The sequence below is a fragment of the Olea europaea genome, chromosome 16 (genome assembly GCF_002742605.1).
Source record: "Olea europaea var. sylvestris chromosome 16, O_europaea_v1, whole genome shotgun sequence".
NCBI classification, from domain to species: Eukaryota; Viridiplantae; Streptophyta; class Magnoliopsida; order Lamiales; family Oleaceae; genus Olea; species Olea europaea.
Window position 1 is genome coordinate 9,082,128 of NC_036252.1, and position 15,141 is coordinate 9,097,268.

The following is a 15,141-nucleotide window of genomic DNA, read 5'->3' on the forward strand; positions in this document are numbered from 1 at the left end:
TTTCTTCTGGTATTAACATTATATTTCGTATTTCCTCTTGTATTTTTTCTATTTTTATAAGTAATTTATTTAATTTTAAATGTGTACTATTACTTATACTCATACTTTTCTTTGTAATATAAATTGTTTTCTTCATCTTCATATATATTAATAATTTTTTCATATGTATATATATATCTTTATTTTTTTTATTATTAATTTTTCTAATATTTGTTCCTTTATTTTTTTAAGCAGTTCTTAAATTATTGTTAGTATCATTATTTTTAATCTATTATGAATAGGTTTTAAAAATATATGACCACATCTTTCTTCTTCTAAACACCAATAATTATCTGTTTTTCTTATTTTAATTTTCATGATCTCTATGACTCTAATACCAGTAAAGGGGGTTCTACTTAGAGTGAATAAAAATCAAATAAATCAAATAAAAAGTATTAATCAAATAAAAACTATCAAATTTCAACCAGTATTTAAGTTTAAGGACTAAAATAGATGATTTCTATATTAAAGTGTCTTATTATGTAATATCCAAATGAAGGGTATTTTTGGTATGTAAATTGACCAAAGGTCATTTTAGAAAAGTGGCCCTTTTCTAAAGGCTATTTCCATGTATTTCCCTAAATTTACTCTTTATTTCCAATGAACTTTTCTTTCTGTTTTTCTAATTTGAAAAAAAAAAGAAAAAAAAAGAGTTTTTAATTGAAAGAAACGATGTCCATCAAGGGATAGGATTGCTAAAAAACTGTAAAAGATTGTAGACTGCAACCACCAATAAAATATGTTGAGCATCAATTTACTACATTTCCAATAGGTGCAATCCCACTGTAAGTTTTTTTTATCGATAAATAAAATTTGTATAGAACAAAAATTGTGAACAAGTACTTTGGGATTACAAGATCCAAAGATGTTTCAATGATATCAATCTAAATGCCCAATGCTAAAGATTCATAATGATACAAAACATGATGATACAATTAGAACATAACTTAGTATACTTGTATTTTGATTCATCTGACGATGCTATTGGAATGCAGTCTAAGATCTTCAAAGATCAACGTGTTTCTAGCTACTAAGATATGATAAGCAGTGCTTGCCACTGCTATTTTCTTGGCATTACATTCCAAGATGTTCCACGTCCCTCTTTCTTGATTCCTTTCAATGCACTGGGTATAGTAGATATGGCTCCAGTGATCCTAAGCCAATCTCTGATCTGTCCCCAAATTTCCATGCTCATGCCACATTAAAAGAAAAAGGTGCTAGACTGATTCGGTCTCAACTTGATAGAATACACACTTATTGTCAATCTCCATATGTTGTAGACGATCTTTGGTAAGGTGCTTAGTTTTTGCACTAAGCCAAACGATAAAATGAATGTTTATGAGTGGTGCATGTGCTCGAAACAACCTTTGCCCAAATCGTTGGTATCCTCTTCGGTCGGAAATAATCCTAAGTTTTAGCAATGCTTATATCATCCCAATGGATCCAATCTAAAAGTTTTTGATAGGCAGCATGTGCTCGAAACAACCTTTGCCCAAATCGTTGGTATCCTCTTCGGTCGGAAATAATCCTAAGTTTTAGCAATGCTTATATCATCCCAATGGATCCAATCTAAAAGTTTTTGATAGGCAGCATGTGCTCGAAACAACCTTTGCCCAAATCGTTGGTATCCTCTTCGGTCGGAAATAATCCTAAGTTTTAGCAATGCTTATATCATCCCAATGGATCCAATCTAAAAGTTTTTGATAGGCAGCATGAGTTGATCCTTCGATATGCTTAATGCACTCTGCAATGGACATTATTTTTGAGTAATGGTGAATCATCCTTCTTGGATTACCATTCCCATATTGATGCCTCTCTCAAATACACATGATTGACCCACCGCATCGAAGTGTCTTTCTTGGCATGTATGTTCCACAATGACTTGGCTAATAGTGCATTATTCCAACACTCTAGTCTCCAAAATCCTAATCCTCCCTTGCTTTTGGGAAGACAAACGTCAGCCATGCAACTAGCGATTTTTTGGAATTCCAAAGGAAATTCTTACAAAGCCATATAATCCTCAAAGTGACCATGTGTGGAATCGAAAATATGGATAACCAAAAGCATTCAACTCTTTGAAAGGCCGATCTCACCAATTGAGCCATGTTGGCATAAGATAATGAAGTGCTCGTCCAGGCATGTACATATGTAGCAATTTTTTATCCAAAAAAATGAGCATGGTGGCTGACTTTCAATTTTTCTCCACCTAATGGAATCCCAAATATCTGAACATGGACCCTCTCGGCTGTCCACTAACTCTAGGATTTCATCCAAGTCTTTGCCCCGAATTCTAGCAGTATTTTGGATTTATTTGCATTCATCCTAAGTCCCAAGCAATCACCAAACATGGACAAACAATGGATCATTATGCGCACCGAAATATCGTCGCCTTTAGAAAACAACATTAAGTTATCCACAAAAACTAGATGTGTGATTTTCAAGAGCCCAAACTTCAAATAATAATTAAATTCGGTGTTATTCATAACCACTTTCAAAGCTCTAGAAAAATATTTAAGACAAATCACAAATAAGAATGGTTAGAAGGGATCACCTTAGCGTATGGCCCTTTTACCTTTGAAGAACCCATGCGTGCTACCATTAATTACAATTAAGAATGAGGGGGTTGAGATGTATACAATCACCCACTGAATAATTCTGTACGAAAATCCCCGTCCCTCTAAAACAGAATTTATAAATTCCGAAATGATGGAATCATATGCCTTTCAAAGATCGATTTTAAGGAGGCGTCTAGGCAATAGTCTCTTCCAATTGTATTGCCTCAATAGTTCTTGTGCAAGGTGGACATTTACAACCAAGATACTCCCCACCACAAGGCTGCCTACGATTGGTCAATGATAGAACCAAGAATAGTCAATACCTATTGGATAAGATTTAGCAATAGCCTTGTAAACCACGTTGCAGCATGAAATAGGCTTGAAATCCCTATCTGTAGATGAGTGGCTGCCTTTCAGAATCAAGGGTACAAACAGTGTGGTTAATTTATTTAAGGAGTGAGTTGGGACCGAAAAATTCAGTAATAGCGTCAACAAAATCACCCTTGATCTTCTCCAAAGCTTTATTAAAGAAGTATGAACTGTATCCATATGGTCCCGAGGATTTATCATCCTCAATGTTGAACAAATCATCCTTAATCTCATGTATAGAAATATCCCTAACAAGGGATTCCACATGTTCCGAAAAAGTGATGGCCCTTCACCATAAATATTTCGATCGATAGCATCACATGCACTATTTGTCCCAAGTAGGTTATGATAGTAGCCTAGGAATTCAGTCGCCACCTCCATTTGGGAATTCGTAGGAGTCCTGTCCTCCTTGATTATAGCTGCCAAAGAGTGAAATAATTTCGTACATTTATCAATCTTGCTTAAGTACGCACATTCCGGCTTGTCGGTAATAAAAACTTCTCTCTGCATCACAAGTACTCATGGCTTATTTTCATAAAAGTGGCATGATTTGAAATTCGATATTCATCAGCTGATCATTTTAGTTCCATTTGTGTAGCCTTGAGATCATCTCTAGCTTTCTCAGCTCTAACAGAAAATTGAGTAAAGTGCTTTTTATTGATTTGCTTCAAAACTTCTTTGAGCCTCTATAACAGTTTTTACAAAGAGTAAATTGTTTCATGCCATAAATCAATTGGTTTCAACTGGAAGAAACTACATTCTAAACTTTTGAATGAGCCGTCTACATATTGAAGCATTTAAAATGTTTGTCTTTCTCTCCACCTTGCTAGAAAATTGAGACAATGCCCAAGTCCGAGAGAAGCTAATTGGAAATTAGCTAAGGCATGAAACCCACTTGTTGTCACAATTCATTAACCATAGTTCAATCGAGCTTGCTCCAAACGAAACTATGCTACCCAATGAATTTTTGGACCAAGTATAATAGCATCCAATGGTTATCAAATCTTAAGATACGCATTTAAACAACAATTCGTGAAGTCCCCTAGTCTCGTATGGAGTTACCTCCACTCCATTATATTTTTCCTAGGATCGAAGCACATTGTTAAGATCACCCAACATAAAGCTCCAAAATCCATCAAGTTACTCTATAACGTCCTCCGAGTAACAATAGAATGGAAACCATAAAAAAACTTAAACAGGATGTGATAAAAGTTACCTTGCAAGTTACTTCACAATGTATAACCTGCGGGGCAGCTTCCAAGATACAAAGGTCGATTTTTGTTTGATACGATAGGACCAATATTCTCCCTGCCGGATGTAAGAGAAAGTTATCAACATGTCTCCAACCACCGAATTTGTTCCTCATGATCCAAGCTAACTTATCTTGGTTGATTTTCGTCTAAAACAATAAAACATCAATAAATCGTTGTTTAATAAGGTGGCGAACCCCACCTTATTATCCTTCTACAATTGTTTAGCTGGTTGCATATCAAGTTTTCTTTTAAGCTTTATCATTAATTGTTGCCTTTGCTGCAGGGATCAAGATCTTCATTTTTGTCATGTAAGTTAGGTGATTCAATTTCTGCTCTTGACTTCTTTAGATGCACTTTATCACTCGAGATAGGTTGTGGTTAATTCGTTTTGGAATCGGACCCTTAGCCACATGCACTGGTTTAAATTTCATGTCTACCTCTATGATAGGGGTGTATCATCCTCATTTGTAGCCAGTTGAGCACCTCATTGTGCGTTGTTTTGGCTTGTGGATTCTGCCTGTCCAGATTCACTAACGTTCTGGCCATTCGGATCAGACCGTGTATTGGCCGTTTCCAATGAACAGTTCTGTTCGATTGTTGGCTGACTTGAGTTACAATCAATGTTCTGACCATCTTGAGCTTGCTGACCTGAACTCCCAGCAATGTTCTGGTCGTGTTCACTACCCTGTGTCCCCGTTTTCCCTGCCACATTCTTAGGAAGAATAGCACTCATGGATGGCAGGCACCATTTTCCCTTGGCATGCATCTGTTTTGTGCCCAAATATCTTGCAAGTGGCGCAAAATTTTGGCTCGTGCTCATAGTAAACTAGTTGATCTCTCACTTTGCCACTTGGAAGTGCCATCTTTACCATGCGAACCAGATCCTATAAAGCATCGAACTTAACAAGAATTCGAGCAAATGATAACCGTCCCTTTGTTATCGTCAGCAATTCAATTGTAATCGGCTTCCAATCTTTATTGCAATCATAGTCAATGCGTTGGGCGTCCAAAAATTCAACGGCAATCCTAGAATTGATACCCACATCAGTAGAATGCTAATATCACCATTATCGAACTTGAAAAATGATTGTATGTTTTTCAACATTAGAGGTCTACCATGCATAAACAAAATATGGTCCGCCTTCAAACACTTGGGTTCTATCGTCGAAATTCTCAAATTCAAACACTAGCTATCCACTTTGGTGTACAAAGTGTTGGTACTTGACCCCGCCCCCCATTAACCACTCACTTACAAGAGAGCTATTTTACCCGGGAAACGTCAAGCAAAGTACCCCCCCACCAAATAGCAAATTCGTGTTGTTTGATCATCATCAAGGTCATCTTTGAAAAACAGTATATCCGACAAGTTTTCTCAAGTTTTGAGCTTGAAAAGTACCTGATGTATTGTAGTCGATCTTTCTTTAGATTCAGCATCCTCATCACCAAATGTTTGGGACAAACTTGGAGATTTCGAATTTTCATAGTCAAATTCCTCCTAGAAGGCCTTAGTAGAATCAACGAGATTGGATAAAGAACTGTCATCATCTTTTCCTAGTGCTGGAAATTCGTTTGAAATGGATCCAACCACAATTGTTAAGTCTCCAAAATTTTTACCAAGTGCTGGAAATTCATTTGGAATTAAGACATCCAACCCACGATTGGGCTCTTGACCAAGTATAGTATTTGGTAACTTACCATCTTGATTGGGCTCCTTACCAAATTTAGAGTTTGGTAACCTACCAAGTGCAATTTTTGGTAACTTCCCACCATTATGGCTGTTTGACTTCTTCCCTATATGATGCTAAAATGAAAAAAAAATAATAATAAATAAATAAAATAAAATGGCTACCTTGCAATATCAGCCTAAAATTTTGCACTTTCCAAAAAAAATTTCGGCTTCACCTTGATTCTTGCACCCCAAACTAGTTGTCAGAATCTGCTGAAACAGCGGGTGCGACATAGATTCAAGGCTGGCTCGAATTTGCACAACCAAGAAATGAAACAACTCCAAGAACAATCTGGACGGATTTTCAATTCCAAATTTCCAGGAGAACAAAACGAATTCTTCCAAGTAGAGGATCAAGAATCGAACCAAAACCAGACATCCTAGCAAGATCTTTACTTGAATTAGATTTTTGCCCAAGGATTGACGTAAAAATCAAATCAAGAACAAGAAATTTTGAGGCTATGGTGGCCGAAATTTCCCAACTCCAAAGAAACTTCAAAACTTTGAAGAAAAGCACAGTTAATCAGGATGACACTTCAAGATTAGGCCATGATTTCGATTAAAAACAGAAATCCTAGTAGACATTTCGATTTTCACTTTAAAAGTAAAGTAAAAATCAAGCAGAGAACTAAAAATCTCTCAAGGCAAGTGTGCATCAAGTAGGTTGAGCAATGGATGGATTCATATTAACAAATCACTATCTTAATGCAACCTTCACACCAAGTTTCCCTTCTTTCTCTACTCAAAACAGACTAAGCCACGTGGTCATGACTTTGTGCAAAGGGAAGATAAAAACTAATCCCGCCGTTGTAGATCAGAATAATGCTAGTTATCAGACGTGTTATCATAATTTTGAACGTAAATTCAAATTTTATAATTTGATTAGGACAATATTGCAGTTGGATGACACACTTGAGATTCCCACGAATGTTTAGTAACCAAGTTAAAATTAGCCGTCCAGCTGTAGAGTCGAGATATGTTGTATTTGTCTCATTTTCTTTGTCCAATCAATAAAATCTTGACATCTCACTATAATTTTAAGGTGTCAAAATCCTTATTAAATCTTATTGTAATTTTGAGATGAGATGCGACCTCTAAAAATTTGACAACTTAAAATTGTGGTAATATGTGAAAATTTCATTGAGAAAATGTAGGGGACATGAAAAATGGGACAACGTATATAAACTATTGTCAAACATATGAGATTAGACTTAAAATATGCTTGAATAAATCAGTTATTTTTTAAATTGAAAATAAGAATTACAATCAAAATAAATAATTTAATTTTTTCTTTTGGAATAAAATTTTATTTACTATTAAATTTACTAATTCCTTTATAAAGAACTTTGCCTAGGGTAAATTATTTACAAAAAGTAAAATATACTCTTAACTAGTTTTGTTTACTAAAACATAGACTTAAAATATGCTTCAACTTAATAAAATGTATGGTTGAAAAGTTATAAATCACATGAAACATGTGTTAAAACTAATTGTTGGTTTTGAATTAAATTAAAATCCAAATTTTAATTTTATAAAACAGGGGCTTAATCATAATTTATTGTCAGATTATAATTATCACAATCAATAATTATAAATTAATCAAATTAGTGTTAGGCAATTTCACCTATTGCAAGAATAAATTCATCACTCTAAGCAACCAACTAGAGTGATTGAATATGCAAATAGATGATTAAATTAAAAACAAGAAAAACGCAAACCAAATTTTTTCATGGAAAAAACCTTCCAGTGTTGAGGTAAAAAATCACGCAGTAACTCCGGCCAAAATCTACTATTCTAAAAATATAGATTAAATATTCAAGTTTATGCCTCAAAACTTGAATTCTTTACAAATTGGAAACACCACAATAATTAATTTCTAAAGACAACAAACAATCTCACCACAAATCACCAATTTGATCAACCTTGTGAGAATTCACTTTGAATACTACACCTCTAGAGTACCCAAAATACACCTTGAGAAAATTTCAATTTGTACTATGTAGAAAAGAAAAAAATTTGTGTGAATCCACACCCAAAATATTGAGAGACAAAAAATTCTTCTTCTTCAATTTCCCATTTTTCTTCTTTCTCCAGCCAATGTTCGCAATATGTACATAAATCTGCCCTATTTTAATTCCTCAACAGAAACCTTTGTTTGGTCTCTCATACATAGGCACAATTTTTGATAATATTTAGCCCACCAGCCACGTTTTGGAGAGATATATATGTGGGTGGCCATCTTTTTAACCTGGATAAAACTAAAGTGGTGTTTGAGCCTTTTATTCATCATAGGCTGGAGCCCATATAACAATCTCCCCCTCCAGCCCACTGAGAAAGGAAATTATCTTCTAACAAATTAGTTAGAGCACACGCTGACCAGTTCGACACAAAACTCAAGCTTTTCTCTAATCACAACATTTGTCATCATATCAATTGGATTCTTCTCAATATGAATCTTCTCTAACAATATCAATTGTTCTGCTACTACTTGTCATAGCCAATGATATCTCCCATCAATGTGTTTCGTCCGAGAATGATAAGTAGCATTTTTGCTCAAGTCTAATGCACTCTGACTGTCACAATTAACTATATGCATATCTTGCTTCAAACCCAAATCTTGAAGAAACTGTTTCATTCAAAGCGTTTCTTTTGCTACTTCAGTTGCTGCAATATACTCAACTTTAGTTATAGATAAGACAACATATTTTTGTAATTTTAACTGCCATGAGATAGCTCCCCCTGCAAAAGTAATCAAATATCCTGAAGTTGATTTTCTACCATCAAGATCATCAGCCATATATGCATCTGTAAAGCCCTCCAAAATTAGTTTTGAACCTTCAAAAGTGAAGCACATCTTAGAAGTACCTCTCAAGTATCTAAAGACCCATTTCGATGCCTCCCAATGATCTTTATCGAGATTAACAAGAAACTTGCTGACTACCCCAACTGTATGAGCAATATCTAGCCGTATACAAATCATAGCATACATCAAACTCCCAACCGCAAAGGAATAAGTAATCTTTGCTATTCTTTCTTTATCTTTTTCCTTAGAAGGACAAGTCACCTTACTCAGTTTGAAGTGATTACCAAGTGGTGTCCTAACAGGTTTAGCATTATTCACATTTAACCTTTCTAGCATTTTCTCTACATATTTCTCCTGTGATAACCATAACTTTCTGGTTCTCCTATCATGATGAATATGCATCCCCAAAATTTGCATTGTTGGTCCAAGATCATTTATGTCAAACGACTTGAACAGATCTACTTTCAAACTGCGAATCAATTGAACATCTTATCACACTCAACATAAAGTCTCCCAACTATCAGCAATGAACTCAAAAGTCATAGTGCTTGCATCTTATCATCTAGCACTATTTTCATTGTGGTGAACTGATTTATCAAGTCCAGAAATTCACTCATTTGCTCAGCAACTGATTTTTCCTCCTGTACATTCAAATTCACAAGCTTTCTAATAGCAAAAACTTTATTTTGAGCAGTATTCCTCTCACAGAGATTATCTAATTTTTCCCCAAGACTATGGCACCAATCTCTTGAGATAAATGAAGGAATACATTAAGGTCAACACATTGTCTAATATATCCAATGGCTTTCCTGTTCATCTTCTTCTAGTCACTATCACTCTTATAGCTTGGCTTGGCAACATTATCTTCAATAGGTTCATATAAATTCTTACAATAAAGGATATCCTCTATCATAAGTTTTCAAATAGAATAATTTGAAGTCGATAATTTAATCGTAGTACCCAAAATATTATCCATTTATTCTCACAATAAATCACACCCATGCAACCTAAGCTCCAATACCACTTTGTTAGGCAATTTCACTTATTGCAAGAATAAATTCACCAATCCAAGCAACTAATTAGAGTGATTGAATATGCAAATAGATGATCAAAGTAAAAACAAGCAAAACTTAACACCAAATTTTTATGTGAAAAAACCCTCTAGTGTAGAGGAATAAAAAATCATGGGGCAACTCAGACTAAAATCCACAATAATAAAAATATAGATTACAATATTCAAATTTATGTCCCAAACCTTGAATTCACAACAAATTGGAAATACCACAATAATTAATCTCTAAGGACAACAAATAATCTCACCACAGATCACCAATTCGATTAACCTTGTGAAAACTCACTTTGAATCTACACCTCTAGAGTACCCAAAATACACCTTAGAGAAAATCCCAATTTGTATTATGTAGAGAAGAAAAAAAACTTGTGTGAATCTACACCTAAAAGATAGAGAGGAAAAAAAAATCCCTTTTCTTCAACTTCCCCTTTTTTCTTCTTTCTCCAGCTAACGTTCCCAATATGTACATAAATCTGCCACTATTTTAATACCTCAACAGCAACCTTTGTTTTTGTCTCTCACGCATAGCCACAACTCTTGATAATATTCAGCCCACCAACCACGTTTTGGAGAGATATATATATGGGTGGCCACCTTTTTAAACTAGATACACACGTAGTTCCCATATGTTCATCGTAGCCAACCTCAGTCCCAATCCATGTGTCTTGATTTATGATAAAGATGAATCTATCAATTTTTCTTGAATATAATACAATGATAATTCCGTGAAAAGCAAATTTATTATTTTTCTCTTCACGAGTCTCATAAAATTTGTTATGTCTAGTTTAGAGAGGTTCAAAACATGATCACCTGAAAGGCACATCACAAGCAAACCCATGCCCTACCCTGTATCTGCCATCTAGCGCCGGCCCTAGCCTAAGGTAAACTAGGCCTTGTTTTGGGCCTCAAATTTCAAGGGGCCTCATAGGAAAAATGAGCCAAAAAAATTTCCCCAATCCAAAAACCCCTTAAATCCCTAAAAATAAATGATACACGCTTAAAAGAGAGGAAATGAATAGCCTATTTCTCTCTTCATTAAAAAATCTATAATTTCCCACACATGATTGCTACATCTTGATTCTCTTGAAGATTTTCAAAAATCTAAAAAAACTCAAGGTAAGATTTATACTATTGTTCCATACCGAAAATATTTATAATCTAAATTCATTTTTTATTTATTTATGTTTTTGATGATTTTAGGCAAGAATATTGGGATTGGATTTGAGGAATAAGGGTCTAGAGGAAGAGAATGACCACCTGTGGAAAGAGAAGGTAGTTATGATTGAAGTTATTGTATTAATTTTTTGATTTGTTGTTTTGTAGATCTAGGATGATAGTTTTTGAGGTAATGATCAATTTGCAAATCTCAATTGATCTACATTTATTATTGGAGTTATAAACAGTGAAAAGAAAGGTGATTAATTAATTAAATTTTGTCGAAAGGATAGTTTGTATCACAATGCAGTCCACTTTCTTCATCTGGTGTTTGTATACCCCTCATTGGTGTTTTGCTCGTGTTACTTTCTTTTAATTTTATTGCATCCGGTGATTGTTTCGACTAAGGGAGTGAATGGGTTGGGTTGGGTTGGGTTGGGTCGATTTTTTTCCTAACCCAAATTCAAAACGATATGGTCGGTTTGATCTAAAATCAACCCAACCCAACACAATCCAACCTTATCAGGTTTGTGTTGGGTTGGTCGGTTTGGGCTTCGACCCAATTAAAATTTATGGAGTGCCTTTTATTTTTCTTTTTTTACAATTTTTTGGGATTTATTCATTTCATCATCATGTTCTTAATTTTTATTTTATTGTCAAATAACATTTCATTTGTACGTAGTATTCATGTGAATCAATCTACATAAAGAAAATGGATTTATAAATTATAAGTCCTTCTCATATCTTTACTATTGTGTTTATTTAGTTTCTTTTCATGTTAGATATTAATTTTTTTTATTCATCGGGTTGGATTTTAAATCATAACCCGAAAACAAACCCAACCCAACCTCAAGTATAATTTTTCAACACAATCCAATTCAATTGAACTTAAAAACCAACCCGAACTGATCAGGTTAGTTAGGGTTGATTGGGTTGAGCAGTTAGGGTTGGGTTTTGCCAAGTCCTTGTTACGACTTATGGTTTTGCAATGAGGTTTTTTCTTATCCTTTGAGTTATTTGCTCATGGGTCTTTCCTTTTTTAATCCTTTGTAATATTTACAAGTTACTTTGAATTACATAAAGTCTTTTTTTAATATAAAAGTATTCATTATATAACTATTTAAATTGGTCTATATGTACATAATAGGTTTGCATAATGATTTACATACACAAGATGTGGTGAGCTATGACCGTGTCAGAATTTCTTCAAAAAATACTTCTCTACTCTTTTTTTGCATCTCATTTGTACATAAACCATTATGTAACTACTTATGTACAAATAACATTATTTCATTTAAATTTTTTTACACTTGTAAAAATATTATGTTGGAGGGCTGATGAGTGTATTTAACTCATATCTCAAACACCATCTAAGCTTGATATTTAGCTAATTCCTATGAGTTTCAGAGCATTTTAATATATGTTTTGATTTTGTGATATAGATTGATGAAATTAAAGGAAATAAGCAAAAACTGGCGAATTTAGAAAAAATGGCTAAATTGTAAAATATTCAAAGTTCAGGGACTAAGGTGCAAATACTCAAAAGTTTTGTCGAACCTCACGAAAAATATTTGAGAGTGTTACGGGTCAAGTGGATTAAGAAAGATGTCAAAGTGGTCAAATATAGCCAAAGTATGATCATACATCAATTTTCATCCTGAAAAGTTATACTTTGAATTTTTAGTTTCACATTGAGATCTATTTTTGACATAGCAGATATTCGAATTGAAAAATAATATCTGAAGTAAGCCCTTTGAATTAGCTTTCCAATACATCTTGAACTATCTCAATCGAATATTGGGAGAAAAAGTTATAATGAACATACCAAAGGGAGACAAACTAACTTTTCCACCCGAAGTGGGCACCGAGGTGCCGCTTATTTAGGAAAGGTTTATTTATTTATTTATTTTGGACTATTTCCTTGGCCCAACTCAACCCTAATTCATCCAAAACTCCAAAAATACTATAAATACAAGATTAAAAACCTATTTTCTGGAAGAATTGAACCGACCAAAAACAGAATTCAAGGGAGCAAGATTCAACAATTCAATGGAACAAAATATCAAGAGATTCAAGAACAAAGCAAAGAAGAACAAGAGAAGAAATTGAAGACCTACAATCGAGTTTTTCTATTCTCTTCACAATGTTTTCTTATATGAATTTTAGTATTTTCCTGGATTATATCATGAATTAAATTCATATTCTAGGGTATGATTGTAGCCAAAACTTTAGATTATGGTTTGATTCTATTATTATTATTTCTATTTGATTTTCCACATATGTTTAATTGTGTCATAAAATTAATGTTTTCAATTAATTGGCCACTAATTGAATGAATAGATGCTAGTTGATTCTAGTACTCAAGAGAGGGAAATTTAGGCATGATTATAGGATCGATACACGAAAATTTTATGGGTTTTGAGAAAGAGTACAGGATCTATGAAACTTACTCCGTAAGAGAATCATAAACTTGATAAATCTTTGATTTTAATTTGGAATAGAGATATTGAGATTGAAAATATGATTGATTTCTTTTCGGCACTATAGAGAGGGGATAGAAATACAATTGAGTTCTTGCTTATAAGCATGAGAATGTTGATAAAAGATAACTAGATAATTGAAAATCATATTTGATAGTTAGGTGAAATCAAATCCTAGTCACCATATTCATCTTCAGATTAGTTTAAAACCATTATCTTATAATTCGATTTTCTAACTAAATAAGAGCTATTCAATTATAGTACTTAGTATAAAAATAAATTATAATCCCTGTGGGTTTGACACTCTAACTCCATTATTATATTACAGAACTTGATACAGTACAATGCGGTATAAATCACATTTTAAAAAATTCATAACAAGGGCCTTGTAATAAGTAGTCGCCTAGGACCTCTAAATTTTAAAGGCCAACCCTGACACCATCCTACTTAGCCTAACTAGACCCTCTTTGTAGTCGAGGTGATGGGCTAGCAACCCATGGAGAGCTTAATCTCCAAGGATGAGGCAAGTAGATGGGATGTAAGGCGCTATAGCATCAATATGAGGGTAACGGCGTCTAAACACATGAGGTGCGTTCCTCAAAAGATCTTCTATACGAAAATCTTTTATGATTGACTGTTATGACTCCTCTACAGCAACCAATATAGCAAGTTAACTTGTTAAGCCTAGTCCTTAGATGCCAGGTCTAGGCCATAGGGTTTTTAATAATCAGAAACATTAAATGTACTTGAATTTTGGATCCACAAATGAAGCCTAGGACAAGGCATTTCAACCGTTAAGATAAAGTCATGTGTCTTTTCATCCAATAATTATCATTTCTTTCTTTCTACTATAACAGCTTACACTTAATACCATCTGAAGATAATGTAATTTAATAAACTCAGCTGTAACATTGTTCTCTCTCATTTTACTATATACAAATCAATTCTATTCCATCCCGCTGCATTTGAACACTCTAGTGGCTCATGTCTGGGGGGTGTCTAATGATCATAAAAATTAATTGTACCCAAGTTTAGGATTAACGAATGATGTCTAGGCATCTCGACCATTAAGATAAGATCAAGTGTCTCTTCATCCGACGTTTATCATTTCTTTCCTTCTACTATAAAAATTCACACTTAGTACCATCTAAAGGTAATGTAATTTAACTCACTCAATTGTAACATTGCTCTCTCTCATTTTACTCTCTATAAATTGGTTCTATTACAATCCCTTGCATTTAAACACTCTCAGGTGGGGGTGGAAGAAGATGAACAGTTCATCTTCATTTTTGTTTTTAATTCAATTATTTTAATTTTTCATTATAGAAAATATAAATTTATCATTTTACCCCTCATTTAATTTGTCAAATTTATGTCAAACATTGAATTTAAGGTTTGACTAGTGGATAAGTGGATGGAATCTATCAAATGGTCTCCAGCTGCAATGAAAATTAAAGGTTTGGGACCGCAGTCTCAAAAATAAAGACTAAGGTATAAATCTATAGTAAAATTAAAAGGTCTGGGATCTCCACTACAATTTTTCCTTTCTTTGAATATATTATAAAAATTTTGTCATTGAAAATTTTGACAAAAAAACTCAATGAAACAAAATCTTCATCAAGAAAAAGTACAATGCGTATTTACTCTTTATCATGATAATATCACTTAAATCATACGTTTCAGCATAAA

At 33.7% G+C, this 15,141-nt stretch overlaps 1 long non-coding RNA gene across 2 annotated transcripts; it reads right to left on the bottom strand.

The window, feature by feature from the left end:
- Positions 1-916: 916 nt before the first annotated feature.
- Positions 917-6,595, bottom strand: LOC111412044. 2 transcript variants are annotated; one of them, XR_002705942.1, is made up of 4 exons: positions 6,119-6,595; positions 5,613-6,017; positions 2,591-5,242; positions 917-2,428 (listed from the first exon to the last, which is right to left on the bottom strand). It is a non-coding gene; the product is annotated as an uncharacterized LOC111412044 (long non-coding RNA). The 2 variants fall into 2 exon arrangements; XR_002705941.1 differs by having other exon boundaries at positions 917-5,242.
- Positions 6,596-15,141: the final 8,546 nt, after the last annotated feature.